At 39.5% G+C, this 27,811-nt stretch overlaps 1 protein-coding gene and 1 pseudogene across 6 annotated transcripts in view; one reads left to right on the top strand and one right to left on the bottom strand.

Annotated features, from left to right (window-relative positions):
• The window catches only part of LOC110545394 (high mobility group protein B3-like), a 51,730-nt pseudogene extending 24,932 nt beyond the window's left edge, over positions 1–26,798 (bottom strand).
• The window catches only part of Luzp1 (leucine zipper protein 1), an 81,364-nt gene that overhangs the window by 25,580 nt on the left and 27,973 nt on the right, over positions 1–27,811 (top strand). The gene's annotated exons all lie outside the window — the stretch shown is intronic.

The raw sequence follows: 27,811 nt of genomic DNA, 5'->3' as shown, positions 1-27,811 counted from the left end.
CTTCCTTCTTTCCTTCCTTCCTGGCAAAATCTTATGTGGCTGCCTCAAACTTGCCTCAGCCTTTAGGGTGTTACAACTAGAGTGGATTACCACTAACCGTCCCAATCATATATTTTGAGGTTTTCTGAAGTGAAGCAATTGAATAAATAGTATTATGAATGCCCATAAGCCATTCATACACATTAGTAGTTCTTATGGATTTGTGGGGTTCCTAAGGTCCTGTAAAGGGGAATCAAAACTATTTTATTAATGCCAAGGCATTAACATTTGCGTTAGTGTTACAAACATTAACAACAAATAATGTTGCGTATGTCTTAGCCTGCATCTAGAGAGCAAGATTTAATTGTTGGCGAGAATTATACTCATGATACATATGTTGTAAAGAAAGAATACTAGTTTCAACTTTTAGATGTCCTTAATTTGAAGCACTAAAAATAAGCTTTGTTAATACCTTTTGATTGTAGAGTACATACTGTTTTATTTTGTGTGATGAGGTGTTCTGCCTATATTCAATGAATACATCAAGAAAAACATTGCTGCAATTGCTTTAATTATAAGCTAAAATGACATTTTTTCTTTTCAGGAAGCACCAGTTTTATTTGAATGGATGATTAGTAGTTAAACTGGCATTCAGACTTAGGCCTTTGGCTAACATCATCTTGAAAATAAATGAAATGTAACTTGTTGTAAAAGAAATTGGTATTTATTTTCAAGGATACAATTTGAGTCTCTAAGGAAAAATTAGAATTATAGGTAACTTTTGTTTTGGGGAGCTTGGCAGCATATCCAACTTAGACTTGTTTTTAAATAACATTGGCAATATTAACTGTTTTTTGATACTGAAAATGGAATGTACTATGAAAAGTCTTTTGTTTTATTTGTTTTGTTTTTGTCACCTTAGTGAATCAGCATTTTCAAATGACCAATGTGGGCTTTTACATAGGTAAAAGATTCATTCAAGGTGAAAAACTGGTCAAGGAATTTTATGTAATAGAGTTTTAAAAGTCTTTTACAAGTTTACATTAACAGTTAACCTCTAAATGCTTCTTCCTGTCATGTTCTGGTACAATAGCAAAGAAAAATCTCTTAATTATTTTAAAAGATTACTAAAAATACTTTAAAGTATACATACTATGTAAAGTAGGATTTTCCTTCATCCACTTCAAACAAAATACTGTTAAAATGTTTGCATGTAAAAGCAGGTTTTAGAGAACAGCAGCAGACACTAAAGAGGGTTTTAGGACTCTTATTGAGCTTTTTTGAGACAGTGTTTCTTCTTGTAGTTCTGGCTATCCTGGAACTTGCTCTGTAGAACAGGCTGGCCTCAAACTCACAGAGATCTGCCTGCCTCTTTCTCCTGGGTGCTGGGATTAAAGGTATATGCTATCACTGCCCTGCAAAATAAATTTTTAAAAATGATTAAAAAAATTTATGTGCATTGCTGTTTTGCCTACAATATATGTCTGTGTGAGGGTACCAGATACCCAGGAGCTAGAGTTATAGGCAGTTGTGAGCGGCCATGTGGGTGCTAGCAATTTAACGGGTGCACTTGACGAACAACCAGTGCTCTTAACCACTGAGCCACCTCTCCAGCCCATTTTTGTTTTAATTTTTGTATAGTTAATGTAGATAGATATAACATTAAAAAAAAAACTCTTTGAGACATTCATTAATGCTTTAAAGTAAAGGAGACACACGATCTAAAAATTTGAGAAGCAAAAAAAAAGAGAACTGACCTAGATTCTACGTTTGCTTTATTTTTTTTCTTATACCTTTTCTTTTTCATCTGAAACATTTGGAAAAAGCTGCATACATTAGTTATCAATACTTAATATAATACTTTAGCATTAACATTCATATGGTATGTAATTTTTGTTCATATCTAACCTACCCCTTGTTTTCTAAATGTTCTTTAGGACTTTTTGTCTAAAGATGTGGAATAGCTTTCCTAAACTTTTGTCTCTTTAGTGTCATTTTATTGTAAGAGTCCAGGTCAGTTATCCCATAAATTGTTTATTTTTATTTTGTTATATAAAGGCAAGCAGTGTCAGTCTGTTTGACCTTTGTATTGTAAAGGTAACTACTCCCTTTTGTAAGAAATGTCTGGAATGACTTGGAGACAGTGGGAATATATGGCTTGGCTGTCCTAGACTCCCTCTGTAGACCAGGCTGGCCTTGAACTCAGAGATCAGCTTGCCTTTGCCCTCCCTAAGTGCTGGGGTTACAGGTGTGTGCCACCATGCCCGATCATTCACCAAATTATAATCTTTGTCTGAACGAGTTATTACTTTGGTATCAGTGATCATATGTGTAAGTAACAACAGCAGTAGTAAATGAGTTGTATTTTCAAAATTCTTACATGTTTACAAAATTCTTTTCAGATATATTGTCACTACAGTTCTGTGATTGAGTTTTCCTGCTTAGGAAGAATGGGCTTGATCCTGTTAGTTTTTTTTTTTTTTAATTCCTTACCCCTTTTGTCAATATTTCCTGTGTTTTAATGGTTTGGTGTCTGTGTCTTAGTATTCTCTGAATCACTTATGACCTAGTTATATATTAAACCTATGTTGAAAATTAACCAGTTAGTTATAACTAGAAAATGCACATAATAATCCCCTACAGTGTACGTATACATAAATAACACCTGAACATACTTACTTCAAGATCCCCCTCTTTTTTTCTGAACTACTTGATGAACTTTAGGTGTGAATAAAGACTATCTACTACAACTGTTACATTATCACACCTAGAAAAGTAGTTCCTCAGTCCATTTGCCTCCAGATTTCTTAGGAATGTCATTTTTGGCTTTTTAAGAAATATTCTTTGAGGGGCTGAAGAGATGGCTCAGCAGTTAAGAGCATTAGCTGTTCTTCTAAAGGTCCTGAGTTCAATTCCCAGTAACCACATGGTGGCTCACAACCATCTATAGTGAGATCTGGTGCCCTATTGTGGCATGTAGGCATACATGCAGGTAGAATACTATGTAAATAAATTTTATATATATATATATCTCTTAACAAAAAAGAAATATTCTTTGAAAGGCGGTCTGGAGAGATGGCTCAGTGGTTGCTGCTCTTTCAGTTTCTAGCACCAACATGGTAGTTTACAACTGTTTGTAACTCCATTTCCAGGTGATCAAATGTCTTTTTCTGGCCTCTATATTTACCTCATGTACATGGTGCACAGACATACATGGCAGGCCAGACACTCATATACATAAAATAAATCTTTAAGGAAAAAGCTATACAGTAACTGAAGAGATACTGATGTAATTTGACAATAAAATCCTCACTGTGGTCTCTTGGCATAAAAAAAAAAATACCACTGTGTTTAAATGGTGCCCTGCAGGTAGCAATAATTACGTGCATTCCATTGGTCAATAAAATGTGAGATCAGCAGACTGGGAGCAGGGAAAGGTTCAGGGCTTTGGCTTATGTTCAAGTATTAGGTCTTTCAGAATACTAGGGCTGAGCACTAAGTAGTAGAGCTTTTCTAGTGTACATGAGCCTCTACTTGATTCCTAGCCCTGCAAAATTTAAAAAGTGCACACCGATGATGAGTGAGATACGCTGAAAACAAATAAACAAGACCCAAACCTAGAATGCAGCCTAACTTGATTTACAGCAGATAGTTAGTGAATAATGCCTGGCTTATGTAGGTAGTTAATGATTATTTGTTGACTTGAAAATGCCAACAGATTGGAGGACTTCAACAGAAAAGGAAAGTCTCTGCTAAATAGTTAAAGTTTTTATTTGGTCACACTATACATTTAATCTGTTCAGTGCTATGGGGAATAAAGAAGTAGAAAACAATGTTAATGCTCTTGAAAACTGTAATGTTCTGAAAGAGTAAGCAAATACATTCTTTGTATGGTTAATATTTATGACTACCTTTTGTATGCCATACAGTATTCTGGGTGTTGGATTCAGTGGTAACAACACTAACAAAGCCTTTTTCTTTGTAGAGTTTACAAATTATTTGGGAAAGAAAACAGTAAAAAATATATCAGTAGGCCGAGCTGTGGTAACACATGCCTTTAATCCGAGCATTCAGCAGGCAGAGGCAATCAGATCTCTAAGTTCCAGAACAACCTGAGGTTGTCAGAAAAACGCTGTCACAAACAAAAAAGCAAACAATCCCAACCCTAACATATTAGTATAATTTTGAATATAAATCTCCCAGTTAGGGAGACATTTGACCTGTGACTTGAATTGCAAGGCGATAGAAGCTGTAGGAAATTATATTAGGACGATGTTCAAGTTTAGCTGAAGGTGTGTATGAGCAGAGTGAGATGGATTGGAAAGAATGGCGGGATTTAGGTCATGAGGTAAGCGAAGGTGTAATAACTAGATTCAGTAGTGTTACTTTATGTGATGGGAAGACATGGAGGAAACCAAATTATATTCCATAAAACAGCTGAAGGATTGAGCCTGATGGTGGTGATGCTATTGATTTAGATGGTCTTGAATTCAAAAGAAATGTCTGGGCAAAGATGTAACATGAGGAAATTAGTCCTACTGAAACTAGTCTGTCCAAAGTAGGAAGGAGGTAATGGCTAGCATGAGAGCAGTTAAGTGACTAAGCAATTTAGACTTTATTCTGTGTTTTTGTGGATGCTCCTTTATAAGTTATTTATATGTTATAACCTTAAATCTGCTTATTCAGTTAATATTATTGCCCACTGTGTATACTTGGGTCCTTTGAAACTTACAGCTTAGATCACGTATTTACTGCAGATACAAATATAATTGGATGCTGTCACATGGTTTATACACAGGTATAAAAACACATTTTGAAAAGGAATGGGAAAGATCTTTTAAGTGATATATCCTTAGGAAGAACTCTTAAAATTGCAGGCTTAGGCTAAAAATAGTTTCTTAAAACCAAGCCTATACACATAGATGTGATGGTGCGTGTATCCCAGCACTTGGGAAGCTGAATTCAAGACCATCTAAATCAGCACCATCACCAGTATCAGGCTGAGTAGTAGGGATTTCTGTTTTTTAGGGCTGGATGGGGAAATGTTGAAGGTTGTTGTTGAAATGTATTACAAAATCTACTGTCCTCCCTGTAATTTGAGTAATGATCTTTTATGTTTGAGAGCTGGAAATGAGAATGCTGAGCTTAATGGTATTTTCAGCCTTAGTCTTTATTTAGAGTGTAGTCACACACATAACACACAATTCTAGTAGCTCTTAAACAATTTCTTTTTCACCTTCCTAAACTATCAGCCTAAAAAACATTTTATTGCTGGAAACCAGTCTCAACAGTGTTATTAATAGGAAAAGTACTTTGTGGCATTAATTAGAACTGATGTTTTCTTTCACATCAGTGACTGTTAGCCACATACTTTATAGGAAAATGAGTATTTAGCGTTAGAGTGAAACAAAATCTGTTTTGTAAATGTTACTGTTTGTGTGTTGGACCAGGGAGTTTCCAGTAAGTGCAGGTTGTTGCACTTATTGGGTGCACCTTGTGGATGCAGCCCAGGGCACATGGTTGGAGGAGCAGCAGCTCCTCCTACAGGAGGTATATTGCACTCTGCTTTTGCTGGAGCCTGTGCAGGTAAAGGAGCCACCAGCAATGCTGGAGCCACTGGTTCGATCCATTTTAAATTCTGGTCATCCAGAGAGGGAAAGCGAGCGGTAAAGAGATAATTTGGCTGGTGGAAGGTACTTTCTGAATGCTGTCTTAAATTTGAGATTTATCCAGTATTTTTTTTTTTTATGATTACATGGCTTGCTTTTTAATTTGCTTATAGAAGAAAGCCCATCATTAGGCGTATGCTGATAGAGTTTATTGGCTTCTTAGCAGAGTCCTTAGAAATCACCTGGAGTTGTGATTTAGATTTAGATCTGGCAACAGATGTCTTGAGTGGGTAAAAGCCATAACAAGAAAGGAGGGAATTATTGCCTGGACAGAGAGACAATAATTTTAGGCAGTCTTATTATGAAGAATGGGAAAGAGGAGTGCAGTTTCCATCATCCTCTCTCCACAGTATGTAAGGCTATTGCTTAAAATTCTACTCAAAGTAAAACAGACTATGATTAGATATATATCCTAGTTTTGACTATTGAGAGACCCAGTGGGTGCTCTTAGGGTGATAATACTGACAAAAATGTTGATAAGTAAACCATATCCTTACTGAAGGACAAACCAGTTGGAATTTAAGATACTGGTGTCAGTACTTAGATGGGCTGAATCATGTATTAGGCTTTTGCTCTACTATCACAATTTGGTGCACACTTGATTATTTTCATATAACACTGTAATAGTGTTTTTATGGGTATTGTCAGATTTGAACTTTAGGGTACCATTGTTAGGTAGGGAACAAGAGAATTTATCACTAATAATTTAAACTTGAATTTATTTTACATCTCCCTTTCGTACAGTGCCTGGATTGGCTTACTTTAAATCCAAATTCCCTTCTGGCTTGGATGCATACATCTGTAGCTTTCAGCACATAGTACATTGAGGTAGCAGGATTGCTTAAGTCTACAGGACCACCCTGGGAAACATATTCAGACGGTATCTCAATCAACAAAACTGTCAAATAAACACCCTCCCAATTTTTATAATAGTGGATTATGTTGAGTCCAGTTTTGGAATAAATGCAGGCTTTTATTTTTAACTGGAAAGGCTGTTTTCCATTACTTCTTACTATTTAAAAGGAATTTTGTTAGTTTGTTATCTTGTCTACCTCCCTTCCTTCCCTTTCTTCTTCTCCTTGTTTTGGTGTTTGAGAGGTTCACCGTACAGTCTAGGCTGCTGGGCTTGATCCCCACACCTCACCACCCCAAAGTAAAATCAGAACTGAAGAATCTGATTCTAAACAGCATCTAAGTTTGTATTAAAATGGTCGTGTTTAACTCTCAGAGATTCAGTACGCATTTATTAAATGTCTTCTTTTAGGCAGTCTTATTATGAAGAATGAGAAAGAGAGGGTTTAGGGCTTAGGAGTTAAAAAATTTAAGTGAAAAGAATATAAGTTCCAGTTTGGACTCAAAAATATTGTTAAAACCATGTTACTAGTTCAAAATTCCTAAACCTCTTAGGGATTTGACGTTCTGATCTCTAAAATAAGAATAGTATTGTCAGACTCTCTGTAGCCCAGACTGACCTCAAACTCAATAAGTAGTCTGTGCTGGCCTCAGACTCACAGAAATCCACCTATCTCTGCTTCCTGAGTGCTGGGGTGAGAGGTATGCACTACCACACCTGGCCACAATTTTTATTTCTTTACTTGTGTTCATGTATGTGTGTGTGCATGTTCACATCCCTGCCTGTCTGTGGGTGGATAAGTGCATGTGAATACAGGTCCCCACGGGGTCAGAATACAGCACCCATGGAGCTGGAGTTACAGTTGGTTGTGAGCTGGACTCTGGAAGAGTGAGCACATGCTCTTACTCACTGAGCTCTCTCTCCAGCCCCAGGATTGTTTTGAGGAATAAGGTGATATATAGAAAGACCTTAGTCTTTGCTATGGTCTTTTGGTCTAAAGACCAAAGCATAGACTAAGCATATGCTTTAGACCATAGCATATGGTCTAAAGACCAAATGCTATGCAAGGCATTTCTGATCAAAGGGGAATATAGATACATACATGGTATGCTGACTAGTTATATGTCAGCTTGATACAAGCTAGAGTTATCTGAAAGGAGAAACCCTCAATTGAGAAAATGCCTCTGTAAAATCCATCTGTAAGGCATTTTTTAAATTAGTGATTGATGGATAAGGGCCCAGCCCATTGTAGGTGGGGCCATCCCTGGGCTGGTGGTCCTGGGTTTTATAAGAAAGCGGGCCAAGCAAGCCTTTATAACCGTTGCATGAGGTCCAGCCTCCAGGTTCCTGCCTTGACTTCCCTCAGTGTTACCTGGAAGTGTAAGTGAAACAAATCATTTCCTCCCCAAGTTGCTTTGATCATGGTGTTTCATCACAGCAATAATCACCCTAAATAGGACATGTAGTTAATGTTAAGTCTGGGCAGGATTTGTCTGGCTGACCCATTGCAGGACAGAATGCAGCCATCTTGCTGTAGTATGCTGTCTTGCTTTTGTTGAAACTTGTAGCACTCACATTGGTGTTCCAAGTATTTTATTTGCCTTATCGTACTGTAGGAGCCAGGTTATAACTATGGAGTCTACATCTTTTGATAATGTCTTTAAGTTGGACCTTTAAACCTCTGTTGTAGTTCAGCTGGGGAGAAAATTGTGTTACCACAGAGTAGTGAAAGTCACTATCCTAGGGTTCCTCTCCAGGATAGTCCCTAGATTCACCTTGCTGAACATGGTCGCTGTCAAAAGCTGCAAGGCGGCTGCCTAGAGTTTAGCTAACAAGTGAATGAGGCCAGTAAACAGCATGAAAGACTAAGACCACACTTTGCATTCTGAAATGGTTCCATATTTATAAACATCTATAAAGGGTACCTATTATGTTCCAGGCACTGTTTGAGGGTCCTAGGAACACAGTACTGGTGATTGAGAAGCTCCTTTCCTAATGGAGTTACATTCTAGTGAGGAGGTAAGTATTAAACCTTAGGAAGCTAAAAACTGTGAAGAAAAATAAAACAGGAAAAGAGCAATCATCAAGTTAAAGAAAGCTGCTTTCTGTTGTTATGATTAAGATTATTAATCTTTTGAGAATGATCTTGCTGTGTAGTCTGGGCTGGCTTAGAATTCATTTTTTACTTACCTTGTCACTATAATAAAATATCTGACAGAAGCAACTTAAAGGAGAAAAGGTTTATTTTGGTTCATGATTTCAGAAACGATGGCAGGAGATGGTTGAGGTGGCATCTTGTGTCTTGGCTGATTATGAAACCTAGATTAGGCATAGATAACCTTCAAAGGCTCGTTTCTTGTACTTTACCTCCTAAATGTTCACAGCTCCACAAAACAGTGCTGCTAGCTGAGACAAAGAACACTGAACAGGTTTGTGGGGAGAGTAGTCAAGATTCAAACCATTAACAGCCTAGGCCGATCTCAAACTTACTATCCTCCTGACTCAGTATCCTGAGTGCTTACATTACAAGTGTGTACCACCATGCACAGTAGGGGTGCTAATTTTAAGTGGGGCCCCCATCCCCTGAGATAGGGTTTCTCTGTGTAATAGCCCTGGCTGTCCTGCACTTGCTTTGTAGACCAGGACAGCATCCAACTCACAGAGATGCTTCTGCCTCTGCCTCCCCGAGTGCTGAGATTTACAGGTCTGCACTGCTGCACCCAGCTTCAGTGGGATCTTATTTTAAATTATATAGAAGACTTCTCAGAGGGATTATGAACAGAACCCAAAATGAAGCCAATAAGTGAGAAGGATCCTTTTTAATAACCAAAAGGAAGGTCCTTGGCATGAGGAATAGGAATAATTCAGAAGTTAACGTTAGTAGATAAAAGAGAGGGTGATTACTGGTTGAGGCCAGTGGTTCTCAACCTTCCTAGTGCTGTGATCCTGTAATACGGTTCTTCATGTTGTGGTGACTCCTGACCATAACATTATTTTCATTGCTACATTCACTCAGAATGCAGAGGCAGGTGGATCTCTTGAATTCGAGTCCATCCTGATCTACAGAGTGAGTTCCAGGACAGCCAAAGCTACACAGAGAAACCCTCTCTCAAAAAAAAAAAAGTTTTATTTAACCCCCAAGGGTTAGCTACCCACAGGTTGAGAACCACTGCTTTAAAGCAGTTACAGTCAGCTAGTATTTATTCTCAAAAATTGACTACTAAAATGAGGGAGTAGCTCTGGTGCTGTTGAAAGTCAGCCTATATGTCAACTTTTTGTTTTTGTTGTTTTGTTTTTTCAAACAGGGTTTCTATATATAGCCCTGGTTGTCCTGGAACTCACTCTGTAGACCAGGCTGGCCTCAGATTCAGATAGCCACCTGTCTCTGGCTCTCAAGTGCTGGGATTAAAGGTGTGTGCCAAAAAAAAAAAAAAAAAAAAAAAAAAAGGTGTGTGCCGCTGCCACCACCACTACTACCTGGCTTGTATGCCTTTTTTTGAACATAGATTGTGTTATAGGCTATATGATGCAGAAAATGTGTCTATGAGTCCCAGTCATGTTTGCCCTACTGCAGAGGGCAAAGGGTTTGGTGTGTGTGTGTGTGTGTGTGTGAGTAAGAGAGAGAGAGAGAGAGAGAGAGAGAGAGAGAGAGAGAGAGAGAGAGAGAGTGTTTCTCTGTGTAATAGTCCTGGCTGTCCTGGAATTCATTTTGTAGTCCAGGCTGGCCTTGAACTCACAGATCTGCCTGCCTCTGCCTCCTGAGTGCTAGGATTAAGGCATGCACCACCACACCTGGCTACCACATAGTGTTTTAAAAATAGTCGTGAATTGATGAGATAGCTCAATGCCTATCTCATCACAAGTTGTTCCTCACCCTCCGTATACAAGCCATGGTACATAGTCTCTCTCTCTCATAAATGTAATTTTGAAAACATCAAAAAGTCGTCTTTCCACCACAAGAACATTTGAGGACAGTACCTGGAAGTTTATAATATTAGCAAGTACTGAGGTAACTGTTTTATCAGGGTTTGGAAATTGTCTTCTGTATTCTTGTTGATAGCAGTCATCTTTACCCTGGGCTTAGTGCATGAGCAGGCAAGTACCTGCTTATTTAAGACCCATTCTTTTATAATGGACAGTGGATCTTGCATTTACTTTTATAGAGATTTAAGTCTTGGCTTTAGTCTCTGATTATTGCTTACTCTATTTTAAGATGTATTGATGCCATACCAGAAAAAAAGAAGCCTTTGTGTTCTTTCCTAATTTAATTTTTAGTTTTCACCTTAGCCTTAGACCTGGAAAGGAGAAACCTGAACAGAGAAGGCAAAATTGGCTGTACACTGATGTGTAGAATGTTATAATGTGATATAAATTTAATACAGCAGCAGTTTATCTTTAGCCAGCTATTCATCCAAGTAATGACACATAGAAACTATGATTTATTTAATTAGCCTAGAGCATCATACTGATTTCTTTAATTAGCCTAGAGCATCATACTGAGCAATAATTACTCCATCCTAAACCTCCAAGCTAGTGTAGCTTCCTTCCAGTCAAATTTCTCATTATACTTATTTTTTAATCATCTCCTAACTCTGGTTCATTTCTCCTGATGCTTCATGGTCCTCTCCTCATTTCTCAATCCCCTACTACTTCTGTCTTTCCACCCTTTGCAGGACCTGGATGTCCCACCCTATTTTCTGTACTGCTTAGCAATGGCTGGTTGGCATTTTATTAGCACAGCAGAGAACAAATGGTAAGCATAGTTGCACAAACTTGAGGAGATAGGAGATACTGAGAATAAGCAGTACAATGCCATGTTTGGATTAAAACCAGATAGTAGGGTAGAAAGATCAGCATTTGAATGAACAAGGGTAAACTTTACACAGCCTACAAAAACATGACAACACTACTGTTCTATAACAAAAACCAAAAATGAAACAAAAAAAAAACTTGCTCACATTCAATACCTTCTGCATTTTCTGCTCATTAAAAATTCCAGTTATTGGGCTGAAGAGATGGTTCAGAGGTTAAGAGCGCTGCTTGTTCTTCCAGAGGTCCTGAGTTCAATTCCCAGCAACCACATGGTGCATCAGAACCCTCTAGAATGAGATCTGGTGCCTTCTTCAGACATGCAGGTGTACATGCAGGAAGAACACTGTATAAATAAATAAAAATAAATCTTAAAAAAATTACAGTTATTTACCTATGATTAAGTTTTCTCCAGGTATAGTGCACATCCCTTTAATCCTAGTACTTGGGAGGCAGAGGCAGACAGATCTCTCAAGGCTTGTCTGGTGAACGTTTTCTAGGACGTCCAGGGCTACATAGTGAGATCCTCTCTTGAAAAAAACCCAACCCCTCTCCAAAAAAAGTTTATTGTTTTCATAAATCATTAAGTATCTAGTATGAAAGTATGTTAGTGAAAGATTAAATTAGGGCACTGGGAAGGTATATAATAAGTAATTTAATGCTAAGGGAGGAGATTGAAGTCATCAGTGGCAAATGTAAGCTGTCTGCAAATGTTGAATGGGTGGTAAGAGTGTCACAGCCACCATTCTAGTGGCCGCAGTGCTGAAGGAAGTGTACTACTGCCCCAGCTTTAACGGCTACACTGTTAATATCATGTGGGAGGTCTAATAGCTAAGAGTACTTCTCTGCTAGGGCTATGCCAGGCTCATGAAGTCTGACTTATACCTTGTCTTACGCAGTCAGCTGCTCTTGAGGTTGGAACTTTTTAGAATGAAAATATAAACTTCTCAAAGAGGCTGAGAGTCAAAAAGAAATTATTTTTCTCCAAGGTCTAAGTACTGGAATATAGATAGTGAAGTCAGGGAAGTGACTTTCTTTGGCAAAGTCATCTAGTTTTGTAATGCTTTAGAAAAGCACCCCCAAGGACTGGAGAGATGTCTCAGAGGTTAAGAGCACTGGCTGCTCTCCCAGAGATCCTGAGTTCAATTCCTAGCAACTACATGGTTGCTCACAACCATCTATAATGAAATCTGGTGTCCTCTTCTGGCATGCAGGTATACATGCAGACAGAATACTGTGTAAATAATAAATAAATACATCTTTAAAAAAATTAAAAAAGAAAAGTATCCCCAAGTCTGTATATGCAAACCTTTAATCCCAGTGGTCAGGAGGCAAAGGCAGGCAGATGTGCGATTGAGGCCAGCCAGATCTATCTACATAGAGCATTCCAGGACAACCAGAGTTTGCCTAATGAAGCCTGTCTCAAAACAAAAACAGGTGGCTAGGGAGAGATGGCTCAGCAGCTAAGAGCACTGACTGCTCTTCCAGAGGACCTGGGTCAGTTCCCAGCACCCACATGGCAGCTCACAACTGTCTGTCACTCCAAGATCTGACATTCTTATACAGACAAACATTCAGGGTAAACAAATGCATATAAAATAAAAATAATAAAAAAAAACAAACAAGCTACATAAACAAAACTCCCAAAATAAAATTAAAAGTGTCTCCTTACCCTGAATTAACCTTTTTCCCTGTTATGAATCTGTTTAAAAGTTTTCATGTCTTTCCATCCTTGTAGCTGGTTGTGTCTGATTTTACCAGTCCAGTGATTAGAAGAGCTCATTGCAGTGAGTGGTGATTTACATTTTCCTTTTTAGTAAAAATGATGTGATATATGAGAGAAAAGATCATTAAATTAAGAAATAATTAATCTTGAGTTATACTCCAAAACAGCAAAGGAGAGTTGACAAAGAAGGGCTGGTTTCTCTGCTTACTATTGACTAGTATATTCAGTATCATTTACTGTATTTACTTTCTTTTGCCTTTTTAGTCATTTGCCTTTTTAGTCATTGATAGTCTTGTGAAGAGGTCTAGGCAAAGGTACAAGAGTTGGAGATCTGGATACTTAGGTCTGACTTTAAACCTATGTTTTCTCTGGGTCTTACTTTCCCATCTTCATTTATTTAAAAGTGACAAAGAATTCTGTTTTATTTTAATTTTATATGTATAAGAGTTTTCTGTGCCTGGTGCCTCTGGAGGCCAGAAGAGGGCATCAAATCTTCTGGAACTGGAGTTAAAGATGGTTTCAAGCTGCCATGTGGATGCTGGGAATGGAGCCTTACTTCTTAACTGCTAAAACATCTCTCTAGTCTCATTTTCCCCATTTTTAAAATGAAAGGCTGGTATTGATGATTGTCTTTCAAAGTCTGTTTTAAAAGCTCTGATATTCCTTGATTTCATGAATTCTAAAAAAAAAAAATCCTAATTTCAAATAAGTTATTTTTGTTTTTTGTTTGGTTTTTTTGAGACAGTGTTTTTCTGTGTAACAGCCCTGTTTGTTTTGAAATTCACTTTGTAGACCAGGCTGTCCTCAAACCCACAGAGATCTGCCTGCCTCTGAGTGCTGGGATTAAGAGCGTGTGCCACCATGCCCAGCATTATTATTATTATTATTATTATTATTATTATTATTATTATTATTATTGATGGTCTTCTATTGTCCTTGCAGGCTATTTGGATCAGACTGGCCTTGAACTCAAAGCATTTCTCTTGTCTCTGTATCCGAGGATTGGGATTACAAGTATGAAATACCAACCCTGGTTTGCTTTTTGTAGATTGATTTTTGCTTTACTTTCTAATTTATGTATGACAACCCCAAACTCAATACTTTTTTTTTTTTTTTTTACAACTTTGTTATTCTCTTAGTATCTATGCCAGCAGAGACTACTTTCCCCAGTAGCGTGTGCAATTAGAATCTCATGCATTACACCCAGGCCTCTAAACATTCCAGCTCTCCAACACTGCTACCATGGTCCTCCCTGTTCATTGCACACATTTCTGTCCAGGTCCTGTCACTATTGATGTGTCCTAATGTCATTGGCGTCAGAAAAAATGCCACAATGCTCTGCCACCCTTTAAAGACCCCAACAAGGCATTTGTTATTAGAACAGTCACTTGGGACACACATTAATGTACTTCCTATAGATCCAAGGTTTAAGTAGTCTTCTCATGTCCTTTTGTTGTTTTGAGACAGGGTCTTAAATATAGCCAACAGGCATCATGTGATATGCCAATACTGAATATGAAGCTTTGGAGCCTTGGGTTGAGGATTTGTGAGGTTTGCAGTGCGTGGGTTCCATTACTAAATTGTGGTTGATTAGCAGAGCCTACTGAGAGGAGGAGCTGCATGTCAGGCAGGAACTGAAAAGGGACAAGAACTAGTCCCAACTTTGCTTTGGGTGGCTGTTCTGTGCCTTAGTCTATGTAGCCTCACCACCAGGTGGTCAAGAGACAATCTAAAGGCCACCGAGCTGTGGGTGACTTCTAAAGCCTACATGGAACATTACTAAGTTCCAAGTGAGAGGAAAGGCTTGGCAGGCAGGTAATTCTACAGAGGGTCTGGCCGAGGTGTGCATGTTGCAAGCCCATTGGTGTGAACTTATCCTCTGGATACCACTGTTGTGTTATCCAGGTGAAGGCAGCTGGTTGGCCAGCGAATGTTAGGTGTAACTCAGGAGTAAAAATTGCTTTGGGATAAGTCCAGAACTTTTCATTCAAATTAAAAAGGTATCTTCTAGTGTTACCTAGAAACCAAGATTTAGTACAAGAACAGTCTTTAATCAGGCTCTAGAATGGAGGAGAATATTGAAAAGTACAGACTCAGCAGAAGATAAAACAGGCACGTGTAGGGCTGGAAAGATGGTTCAGTGGTTAAGAGCACTTGGTGTTCCTGGGGAAGACCCAGGTTTAGTGCCCAGCACCAACATGGCATCTTAGAACTGACCCTAATTCCAATTCCAGGGGAACAGATGCTCTCTTCTGGCTTCTGTGGGCACTGCATGTACATGGCAGACAGACATACGTGTCAGGCCAAACACTCATACACATAAAATCAGTAAATCCTTTTTTTTCCTTTCCCCAAAAAACACATATTGAGGAATGTTTCTACAGAATACCAAAGGGACCCTATGTGATCCTGATTTTGACTCCTGTTTCTCCTCATGCTGCCACATAGCTGTGCCCTGGGGAGCAACTGATCCTGTTGCCTTGGAGGATGTGGTAGTACTCTGTAAGTGGATCTAGGTGCCTTGAAGTCCGTTGTATTCTGCTTGTATTCTGGATGCTTCTTTGTGACTCTGCACTGGCTGCTCAGACGCGCTTTTCCAGGCAGGGTCACTTTTCTTCCTCACTCTTTTTAGCTTTTCCCATAACTTGCAATAGTCTCGCCTTGCCTTTCTGTATCTCTTCATCTCTTTGGTCATTCTGAGATCCTTGGCAGCTTTCAGCTTTTGTACCATTCTCTAGCCCCCCAGGCTCTGCAGTTCGGTGGATAGACTGTAGACTGTGAGGCCATAGATTCTGCATTAGAACTTCATGGTGGTTCGCGATTGGTCTCAAGCTAAGATACTCTTTGAGAAATGTTTCCAAGAGTATAGGTTTAAAAAGAATTATTTAATGTACATTGGTGTTCTGCCTGCTTGTATGTGTGTGTGTTGGGGGGGGTTTAGATCCTCTAGAACTGGAGTTACAGACAGTTGTGAGCTGCCATGTAGGTACTGGGATTTGAACTCAGGTCCTTTGGAAGAGCAACCAATGCTCTTAACCACTGAGCCATCTCTTCTGCCAAAGAGTATAGGTTTCGTAGCTCACCTAGTTTTCGTTTTGCTTTTTAAAGAGATGGTAAAATGTTAAAAGACCCATAGGGGCTGAGTTGGTAGAAAGTTGGTAGCTCAGTTGGTAGAAAGCTTGCTTAATATGCACAGGGCACTAGATTTATCACAACAAACACAAACTGAGTATGATGATGCATACCTGTAATCCCAACACTCAAGGAGAGTCAGGAAGATTAGAAGTTCAGGTCACTCTTGTCTTCATAGTGAGTTTGAGGCCATCTGGGCTTTATGAGACCCTGTCTCAAAAAACCAAACCAAACAAAACCACCACAAAAACCAGCCAAACAACAACAAAAATGAGAAGCCTACTTGAAACTTGGATCTGTAGAAATTTCATGTGTCCCAAGTGACTGTTCTAATAACCAATGCCTTTTGGGACCTTTACAGAGTGGCAGAGAAGTGTGGCATTTTACTGATGCCAGTTGTAAAAAACAAGGAAGTTCAAAGTCTAGTTAGCTTTTGCTTTGGGAAAAGGAGTGGTAACTTACCACTGGGCCTGAGAGCTGCAGACGACACAGCTTTCTGGTTTTTCATGATTACTGCTTCTCAGTAGAGCTTTTCTCTTAGCTGTGTGTGTCTGGAAAATCTGCAATTCAAACTTAACTTGTTTGGCTTTAACTATGGGAGTTTAGTAAAAAGTCACTCAACTCTGGATAGCTTCATGATTCCTCTAGAACACCTAAAGTTACTTGGATACTTCTGTCTCTAGAACAAGCTTGATGGCCCTGTTTTAAAGTTATATAGCACACCCTGGCTATGTGCTGGACACTGTTTGCTTTTGCTTTGTATTATTCTAGGTGGGTGGAGTGCTTCCACTTCTCCGTGGATAAAAAGCATTTAGCTGACTTCTGATCATGCCCTGTCTTGTCTTTCATTTTTCTTACTATTTCATTCTGGTTTGCTGCAGCTCAGCTTTTCTTTCAGTTGTGGCTCAACACAAGGCATAAACCACAACTTGGTACATAGTTGTTTACTGGAAGAGAAACTTAAAATGCATGAGGTAGGAAGGGGTTTAGGAAGGTTATTCTGTTCACAGGGCAGCATTAGGATAAGGAATGGGAACATAGGGGAAATGTGGGTTCTTGGATTCAGTAAAACACTATATATAGATGAGATGAATTATTTGGGGAAATAGAATTTTGGGTTGCTGACAGGACAGAAATACTTGAATGTTCCTGTTTTGATAAAGAATTTATTTTTAGTTTGTAGAAAAAAAAGAGTAGTTTCATCATCATACTGGAATCTTGCAGTTAAGTTTGTAACTCAACTAATCGGCTTATGTGCCAGAAAAGTGTCAGGTGGCGTGCTCGTTTCCTCCTTAGTTTTAGTACTGCTTGGCTTAACTCCTGCAGTCCTGTGGCAGGGGTGTCATGGATGACAAGGGTGAGCTGATGCTGCTTTAGATGGTAGCCTAGAAGAGAATGTGAGTACTGTGCTCTGCTCCAGTGTGTTCACCTGGGCTGTAGCTAGCTGCTGTAGGTGCTTATATGGCACTTAAAATCTGTGTGTGCTAGGCATATTTTGGTAAAACTGTTTGAAAACCTAATTTGCTTGACCCAGTTGCCCACTCTCTTGTCCTAGATATTTTACTTCCCACAGTGGTTTTTAATGGGTTTCAAGTTTCCAGTTATCACTCATGTAGCATACTTCCATTGAATGCAGTTTAAATGTGTGTATTGTAGGTGTTAGTACTCTTTTTTTTTTTCTTTTTTCCTTAGCATTTCTTATGTTATTCCTTGAAGAATATCTGGCTAAATACTTAAACAATTTTAATTTTAAAGTTTGGAAAAGACTATATAAATTACTGAGTCAGAAAAACATGGTTTGTGGCATAGTTTTGATTTAGGTACTTTATGGTCATTGTACAGGAGAGGATGCAGTCTCATGAAGATGTTGCTTCAACTCTGAAGAATTTAGACTGGTGAGGAGAAAACAATAAGCGTAAAACAAGTATCCTTTAAACCGGTTGACTCGCCGAGGGCTGGTGGGAGTGCACCTTCCTGCTGGAGCATGTCTTGCCCTAATTCACTAGCTTTATACATAATAGAGGTTTATGAGTGTGATTGAAGTCTTGGAGATTTTTTTTTCTCTGACTGGCCTTATTATTTAAAAAAAAATATTTTTTTTTAAGTATTTGTTTATTTTTACATATATGAGCGCTTTATCAGCATGTACACATGCACAACAGAAGGAGGGTATCAGATCCCCTCTGGTTGTGAGCTACTGTGTGGTTGCTGGGAAGTAAACTCAGGAGCTCTGGAAGAGCAGACAGTGCTCTTATCCTCTGAGCTCCCTCCAGCCCTATTTTTTCTTAAAACATAGAAAAAACAAAGACTGGAATTGTGGGTTAGTGGCAGAGTATCACAAAAGTGATAAAAACAGCTAAACAGAACTATAGTAAAATAACTACTGCCTAACCTAGGCAGCACATAGGGCTGGCCCTGTTGGAGAGAGCACTTGTGAGTCAGCCCTGAGGACGAGAGTAAGGGAGAGCTGGCCTAGCCGCTTGAAGGCTGCAGCACTTGGGAGAGTGGACTCTTGGCCTTGACTGTGCAGCACAGCAGGGCTGGCTCTAGAGGCATGGGTGTGGGTAGGTTCTCACTGAGGGCAGGAGCGGGAGAGCCCCCTGCATTGGGTGGCCTAGCTGGAGTAGTGCTGGAGAGCTCTCCTTGGTGGTGTGGATAAGGGAGAGCCAGCGTGTTGACCAGCTCAGCTACCACCTAGGTCCTGGTCCAGGGTTCTGAATTGGCACACCTCAAAATTATATTATCTTTGAATGATTGGGATACATGAAAGGGCCAGTCCTGCTGTTCCAAAGCTGCAGGATCTCCATGACACCAGGCAACAACAGAATAACTGGGAGGTCCCGATGAGGATCCAATATTAATGCTATCACAGAAGCCAGAGATCTCGAACCAGACCAATGATTCACTGCAATGACCATTTGCAAGTAAATGGCTATATTGTGGGACACACAGTGATACACTACAGGTTCCATGATGAGATGTTTTCTGTGCTTTGATTTTTTTGTTTGGGTGTGGTGTGGTGTGGTGGTGGTGGTGGTGGTGGTGATGTTTGTGTGTGTGTGTATGTTTTGGGGGTGGGGTGGGGTGAGGTTTCAAGAGCGAAGAGCAGATTTGAGGGGATAGGGAAATGAGCAGGACTGGGGTGTATGATATGAAACTCACAAAGAATCAATAAAAAGTTTAAAAAACAAAACAAAATAGAATAAAATAGCCAGTGAAGCTGATTCTCATGGGACAAGAAAAGCTGTAGTCACAGCTAGAGTGCTACTCTGGAGGCGGTGATACATTACTCACTCTCCTGGGCCTGAAGAGGCTACAATGAAGTCCTTCTTCAGTTGTCATGCTTGCCTCAGGTTAGCAAATTATTTAAAAGTTGAAGCCTCAGTTACCTCTTATATAAAGGAGATTTGATAATCTTGGAATCTTGAGAGGATTGCTTTGAGCACTGAGTGTACGTAAGTGTAGGTCATCTGAACCGTGAAATACTTTGTGTTTTGTTTTCTGAAATGGGGTCTTGGTCTGTTGGCCAGACAAGTTTTGAATTCTTGGCTCAAGTGATCCTTTTGCCTTAATTTCCTGACCAGCTAAAAGGTATATTATTTAGAGTAAGAATAGGATTTGGAACAGGAAATAAAGTAGTAGCCAGTTACAATACTGAATAAGTGCTGTGCTAGTAAGTATAGGATCTGTCAAGAGAGCTGGTTCCTACTAGATTCCTTGTTAACTACCTCTGTAACCCCACTCCCCTTTTTTAAAGCTGTACGTAAGAAATCCTCAAAGAAATGGAGCAGTTTACTTGAGGGTCACAGCCACTGTTAGTTACCAAGCTGAACCCACAACTGCTGTTAGCCATGTTCTTAGTTTTATCAGAACTGATCTTTGCTTTTCCTCTTTGCCTTGGACCTTTTCCTTTTTCATTAAGTCCTTCCCTCCTCATTGTTCCCTCCTGTCTTTTTGTCTTCTGTCCTTATTACCTTGTATCAGTTAATATTGTAGTAGAAGACCAGGGAATCATGAGCTTGAGTTTATTAACGTGGAAGGTTCCTAGTATTGACTACACATTAGAATTACTTACATAATTTTTACAAAATACTGATACCTAAGATTTTGATTTTATTTTATATTTGTTATATTTTATGATTAGATTATATATCTATAGTAATGTACCCAAATTGCTCAATCAATTTTTATGTGTATATAGTAATGTAAAAAAGCAAGTTGTATTAAGATACATAGCATACATAGTTTCTAGAATTCCAGAGCATTCATTCCCTCATAATTCTTCCTCATCTTTACTGGCTCTAGTAATAACTTGCCATTAATTAATTTTTTGTTTTTTGAGACAGGGTCTCTTGTAGTCAAGCTGTCCTCCAACCACTATGCCCTGAACTTTTATTTCTTCTGCTTCTTTCCTAAGCGCTGAGATCATAGATGTATACCACCATGTCTAGCTTTGTTTTGTTTGTTTGAGACAGTCTTGGTATGTTTGTAGCCCAGCTGTGCATCCCACTTGACCTTTACACTGGCTTTGTTAACTGGCTTTGTCTTTGTTGTTGCAGTATGAGGATTGGGCCTATGGCCGTGAGCATGCTGTCTAGCACTGTGTCACTGAGTGTCCCCCAGCCCCTCTGTTCCGCTTTACTTATTTTGAAATAGTGTCATTACCTTAAACTCCCTCTGTAGTGTGGCCTTGAATTGGAGACCCTGCCACAATCTGAACGGCTCACTTTATCAATGTACTTAAGTAGGCCTGGCTGCTTGCTTTGTCTGTTGAATTTCATACACAGTCAGACAGTATGCATTCTTTGGTTCTGGCTCTTCCAACCCTCTTAGATTCCTGTTGGATATTGAATAATGCAGATCTGCCAGTTACTGGTTTTATTGTTGATGGACACTTGGGATCATATCCACTTTGGCTATGTGAGAAAGTTGCCAAGAACATTTTTTTGGTTTCTTGGTGGATGGATATAGGTCCTCATTTCTTTTGGTTTTATACAAAGGAGTAAAATTGGTAGGTCATTTATTCTACTTTGGAGGATACTGCTAAACACTGCCCTTTTCTGATGCTTTACCCTTCTTGCCCTGTCACTGACCAGGTGCAGAGATTACGTCAGGGTAAAAACCTCTCTAATAGTGTATCTCAGAACCACCTTTCTAGGTTTTGCTATGTCATGGTTGTATTAGTTTTTTATTTTAATTATGAGGAATTTCACTGGGTGGTGGTGCACACCTTTAATCCCAGCACTCAAAAGGCAGAAGCAGGTGCATCTCTGTAGTTCAAGGCCAGCCTGCTCTACAGAGTGAGTTCCAGTACAGTCACGACAACAAAGAGAAACCCTATTTTAAAAACAAACTCTCTCTCTCTTTCTCTCTATCTAGATCTCAAAATATACAAAAGAAGGCAAATGAAGTGAGTTTACATATATTTAGAGAATAGTTTTTACAGATTTTTTTGTCATATTTGCTTTATACATTCCTTTTCTCTTTTTGAGGAAATTAAAGCAAATCTCAGATCTTATGTCAGCGTTATCTGCTTTTCTACATCCATCTGCAAATACGGGCATTCTCTTACGTAATTTTGGTACTGTGATCAGTTTTAATTACATTAACAAATCCTAGCCATTTGGTGGTGGTACATGCCTTTAATTGTGACACTCTGGAAGCAGAGGCAGATGGATCTTTGTGAATTCAAGGATAGCCATGTCTACAGAGCTAGTTAGTTTTCGGACAGCTGAGGCTACAGTGAGAAACCCTGTCTCGAAAAAACAAAGCCCCACAAATTCTTAATTCATAATCAGATTCCTTTGATCTCTCAAGGTATCTTTATAGTTAATTAGAATAAAGGTCCAATCTTTATTGTGTACTAGGTTCTTTTCATCCAGAACTGCCCTTTTCTGATGCTTGCCCTTCTTGCCCTGTCACTGACCTGGTGCAGAGATTACGTCAGGGTAAAAGCCTCTCTAATAGTATATCTCAGAACCACTTTCTAGGTTTTGCTATGTTGTCCCAGTTAGTCTCATATTTTTTTTAGAAAGGATTTATATTTTATGTATGAGTGTTTTGCCTTTTTGTATATCTGTGTACTGTGTATGTGCCTAGTATCCACAGACTTTAAAAGAGGGCATCTGGATCTGGAGTTACAGGTATGTGTGTACATGCGTTCTTGCAAGCTTCTCAGATACTCTGGGTTTGGGAACTCAATTTGAGTTCTCTGCAAGAACAATATGTTCTCTTAATTGCTTGAGTCACTCCCCCGTCTAACCCCCTGCAAGCCAAGCTGGTCTTGAACTCCTGATTTCAGTGATCCTTCTACCTTGAACTCTTGAGCAGCTTGGACAACAGGCTTGTTTCACTAAGCTTGATGAATACCATATTCTCTGTGGGAATGAGAGACAGTAGATCAGGTATGACTATGGTATAGATACTTTAGAAATGAGATACGGCAGTAGAAATGGTGATATAACCCAACGAAGAGTGTGAAAACTAGTTGCTACATATCCATTTGTCTCTCCATCAGTTTGACTTAATTGTTTGAGTCTTCTCACTACTATGCTTAAGGCCAGGGGATGTAGTTCAGTGATGCAGCTCTTGCCAAGCATGTATATCTGTCCAAGACTCTGGATGACCCATGATTACCTCCTTTCCCAAAATAAAGATAAAAAGACTCTTAGTGGAAACTTCAGAGGTTGATTCTCCAACCCAAGAAAAAAGAAAAATGTTAAATTTTAACATTTTTTTAAAAATTACTATTTGTTGTTGTTGTTTTGAGACAGATTCTGTGTATTTCTGGCTGTCCTGTAACTCACTGTGTAGACCAGGCTGGCCTCAGATTCATTCGGAGATCCTCCTGCCTCTGTCTCCTGGAGTGCTGGAATTAGAGGTGTGCACTAGCATGCCTGGCCTCAGTTACATTTCTTTATGTGTGTGCTTGCCTCTTCAGGGTCTGGGTTACACTGGCTTTTTATGTGGGTAAGAAGTTTACCAACTGAACCATTCTCCAGGCCTTACTTTTTGAGACAGAGTCTCACTAAGTTGGCCAGGGTGGATTTAACTTTTTTTTTTTTTCAATCACAGGATTTGAACTTGTAGTCTTCCTGCCTCAGCCTTCTAATGGGTTTATAAGCCTGCATCAGTTAACCAGGCTCCATTTTACTACTAATGCATTCCCTTCCACCCGGTTTCAACAGCCTGGGGAATCAGGGCCTCTTTCTCATTGTAATTCCACACGCCTAGCCATGTCCTGTAGTCATACTGGATTTCATCTTCCCTCCCTTTCTGTATTTCCTCCCATCCCCTTATCCTATATTTTTAAGCAAACTGTAAATATTATGTGTGTGTGTATGAGAGAGAGAGAGAGCTTGAGACGGAGAACGAGCAAGTGCAGTTCTATACATGAGCATACTAGAAAGAAAGAAATTTTTACCTGACCTTACACATGGTGTTTCATAACTCACTGTATTTTCTTCAGTAGAAGCACGTCACCAGGTACAGTCTGTGTTAAGGGAAGGCCCACATAAGAATATGGAGACTGGTAATGTGACCACTGGGAACCATTTTTAGAAAACTTAACATCATGCCAGTATTTGCCTTTTTACTACACAAAAGTTCCCTCAGTACTTGTGTTCCATTTACCCCTATGTAAGAGCTGTTATTAAACAGTTTCCTTTTTTTAAAAAAAAAAAAAATTATTTATTTATTATTTATTTAGCATTCTACCTGCATGTGTGCTTGTATACCAGAAGAGGGTACCACATCTTACTATAGATGGTTGTGAGCCACCGTGTGGTTGGTTGCTGGGAATTGAACTCAGGACCTTTGTAAGAACAGCCAGTGTTCTTAACCTCTGAGCCATTTCTCCAGCCCTAAACAGTTTCCTTTTATTCCTCATGGGTATCATGTGAATATCGCAATGAGTTGTCAGGAATTACATGTAGGATTGGTTGAAGAGGCTTCAAGCTTTTTCACCTTGGTCAAGAAGGTATGAACTTCTTAAAATGATCAGTTGTATATTTCACACAGTTCCAGGGTTTTGGAGGTGCAGAATGAACATAGAAGAGTAAGAAGAAAAAGAGACTAGAGAGAAGGTGCAACAGTCAAGAGCACTTGTTAGTCTTCCAGAGGACCCAAGGTTGGTTCCCAACCCCCACATCGGAGTCTCACAAGTTGGCCTTTTTGTGTACTTAAACACACATGGCATATTTTCACAAAGAAATATACATGTATACATTAAAAAAAGACATTCATAGGTGTAGGAAGAAACTTGGGGAGGGAGAAGAGCCTGTTCCTCTGACCTGGGCATCCTCCCTGTGCTTGTGGATGCTGCTTGGTTGCACTTCTGGTCTTGCCCAACCGGCACTCTTAGTATACCTTTAAATTTTTTTCTACTGGAACCACACCAGTGCTTCCCAAAGTTTTTTTCCAAAGTCTTTTCCAAAGACTTCCCGATACACCTAGACAAAAGGGTTGACAATTGAAATACATAAGGTTTAATGACAGTGTCAATATAAAGAAAACTGTTACAGGTTGTACATGGCTGGGCACTTAATGTCTTATTATATAGTCCTTAACAGCAGTTTCATGAAGTTTAGGTATGATTTTATATACAATTGAAAAACTAGAGGTGGTAAAGTTTAGTCATCAATATTGCTGTGCAACTGAATTGAAGTTGGGACCCAGCTCCTCTGACTTGACTGTGTGTTCTTTCCACTCTAGTATGTTGTGCGGGCAGGAAACAGGGTGGAGAAAGTGTGGAATCGAGTCAAAGGCTGTTCTCTAGAGACTGTAAAAGGAAAGACAGTTGTTGCTGGGAGTAGAAATAGTACCCATAAAATATAGCTTCCCATTAAAATGGGAAAAAGCAGACAACCTTTTTACTTATGTCCTGAAGTGTATATTCTAGCTCACTCCTAATAGCACCAAGGTTGTATATAGAAGCTGTTTTTAAATCTTGAATTATAGTAAGAGATGAGAGGAGATACAGGCAAAGAAATTAAACGTTGATTTTTAGGCACTCAGGAATTAATCCAAAGAAAGTCCCATCCTAAGTTGAGTGTGAGTAAAAACAATTTGAAATTTTTGGGTGATTAACTGTTAACTTGGAGCTCATCCCTGTGACTGGTAGGGTAATGTCAGTGTACCTAACTTGTTTTTAAACAAGCCAAACAGAAGCCCCTCTTTAACCTTCCCTTTTGTTTTTTGTTTTGTTTAGTTTTTTACAGTTTTAAAAATGTAATACTATTTAACTTCAAAAACATTTCAGCATTCTAAATATACAAAAAATAACAATGTTGCAAATTGCATTTAGGTACAGAGGGTTCTTGAACTTTAATTGATGCAGTAGTTCTTAGCTTTGCTGACAGTGAATTCTGTAATTTGTTTAAAAACAGTTTAAAATCTACTGTACTTAACTAAAGAAAAAAAAATCCAAACACTTATCATGGCAGTGACCCCTCCCTGCTTTTCCACAACTAAGAATGTCAGCAGAATGCTATGCTACTATATTCAAAAACAAGACAACCTGAAACTAAATGGATGCGCACCGCAGTATCAACAGCTCCAGCCTCACAGTGCCAGCCCTGAGCTACGGCCCTCTCCAAAAGACATCTTCCCCTCACAGGCTCCGCGCTAAACAAGCATCAAGAATCTGTCTGGGTGGTTTTGTTCTCCTTAGAAACTATAGGTATGTACAGTTGACAACTCAGGATTTCTAGCCAATAACCATATAGTTAACCTTACAAGTTGAAAACAAAGTGCCAGAAACATCTTCAAATGCCTTGTCACATGAACAGCAGAGTGCACAGGGTGAGGAGATAACCTGAGTGCCTTTTCCTTTTAAAAATGTGTAAAAAATGGAGCTGTATACAACTTTGATACAGTTTCGGGGCGCTCCAGACACCCATGGCCACTTCATGTAAACCACTGACACTTTGAGAAACTACAGTATGATCGTGATCAAATTTTGTAATTAAACCTAACACGGGCAATAGCCACAGCTCAAATAAGAGATGTGCCGTCACGGCGCCTTCCTGCTCTGAGGTATTCACAAGGAGACAAAGTTTGTATTCATCTTCCTCTTCCTCCTCCTCCTCCTCTTCCACCTTTTCCAGGCAACTTTAGCAGGACCCTTGGTACCATCAAAATTCCCTTTAGACTTACAGTCAGCAACATCCTTCTCATACTTCTCTTTTAGCTTTGCTGCCTTGGTGATATAAGGCTGCTTTTCACTGTCACTCCACATCTCACCCAGCTTCTTTGCCACATCTCCAGTGCAGATGCCAGGGTTTGTGGATTTGATTTTGGGGTGGAATTCAGAGCAGAATAAGAAAAATCCAGATGGAGGTCTTTTGGGGGCATTAGGGTCCTTGTTCTTCATGCCTCCTTTAGCTGGTCCATAATCTTTCATTTCCCCATTATAGCGTACTTAATCCGCCTTTGCCATTTCATCAAACTTCGATTTCTTTTTGCCGGACATTGTCTTCCACCTCTCGGAGATCTTCTTGGAAAACTCAGCAGAATTGACTGGGGCCTCTGGGTTTTTCTTCTTATGTTCTTCCCTGCATGTCTGCACGAAGAAGGCATAGATAGACATCTTGCCCTTTGGTTTCCTGGGGTAACCTTTAGCCATCCTGACTGTATTGTTCACTAGTCTCGGTTTCTGTTTTTTTAAGACAGGGTTTCTCTGTGTAGCCTTGGCTGTCTTGGACTCGATTTGTAGGCGAGGCTGGCCTTGAACTCACAGCAGTCCACCTGCCTCTGCCTGCTGGGATCACAGGCTTGTGCCACCACGCCCGGCTGATTCTCCCTTTTACCACCTGTACTTTTACACAGGTAAATGCCTCCACAAAGCTGCCTGTGCCCACTGCCTCTTCACTCAGTCTAGCCTGCTCCTGTCCTCACATCTCAAAGTAGTGCCCCTATGATGCCACCAGTATCTTCTGCCAAGCTGACTATTATACAGACATTTTGTCCTTCATTTTCTCAGCCTGTGAACTGCTACCGCGCCTTCCTCTTAAAAGGCTTCTTTCGACTCCAGTGGTGTAATGCTTACTGCCCTAATCTTTTTCCCACTTCTCTGGTGTTTTTACAGGCTCATGGCTAGTAAAATTTGCTCTCCCAGGCCCTCCTCTCTTTACATCGAAGACATTCTCCCTGGGCAATCTCTGTCCGCCCCCATTGGCTTTATGGATGCGAGTCATAGGTTTATGTCTCCAACCCACAGCACTCTTCTGGGATATAGACATATCTGTTATCTACCATACTGTTCTAGGCATTGGGGATATAGTGATGAACTAGATAGAAAAGTAGAGGTTATTTATAGAGGGGAGAGATGAATAATAAAATAGCAGGTAGGTTAAGTGCAAAGATGAGTACAAAGCATGGTAATATATTAGAAGGTGAGAGCTATTTTTATGTTCACTGATCCAAAGTTTACTGAGGTGGTAAAATTTAGACTGACCTTTGAATGACTAAAAGCCAGCTATACAAAGGGAAGAGGGAACAGCTAGTGCAAAGGCTCCAGGTAGAAATGAATACAGAATGAATGAAACAAGAAATGAAGAGGGGAGGGTGAAAAGGAGATAGAAAGGTAGGTTAGGGCTAGAGCTTGTACTGGCCCTATAGACTGTGGCTGAAGACTGTAGATTA

This window comes from Meriones unguiculatus, chromosome 3, assembly GCF_030254825.1.
Source record: "Meriones unguiculatus strain TT.TT164.6M chromosome 3, Bangor_MerUng_6.1, whole genome shotgun sequence".
Lineage (NCBI taxonomy): Eukaryota > Metazoa > Chordata > Mammalia > Rodentia > Muridae > Meriones > Meriones unguiculatus.
The sequence above is the reverse complement of the archived record's forward strand: the minus strand, read 5'-3'. Positions and strand labels throughout refer to the sequence as shown.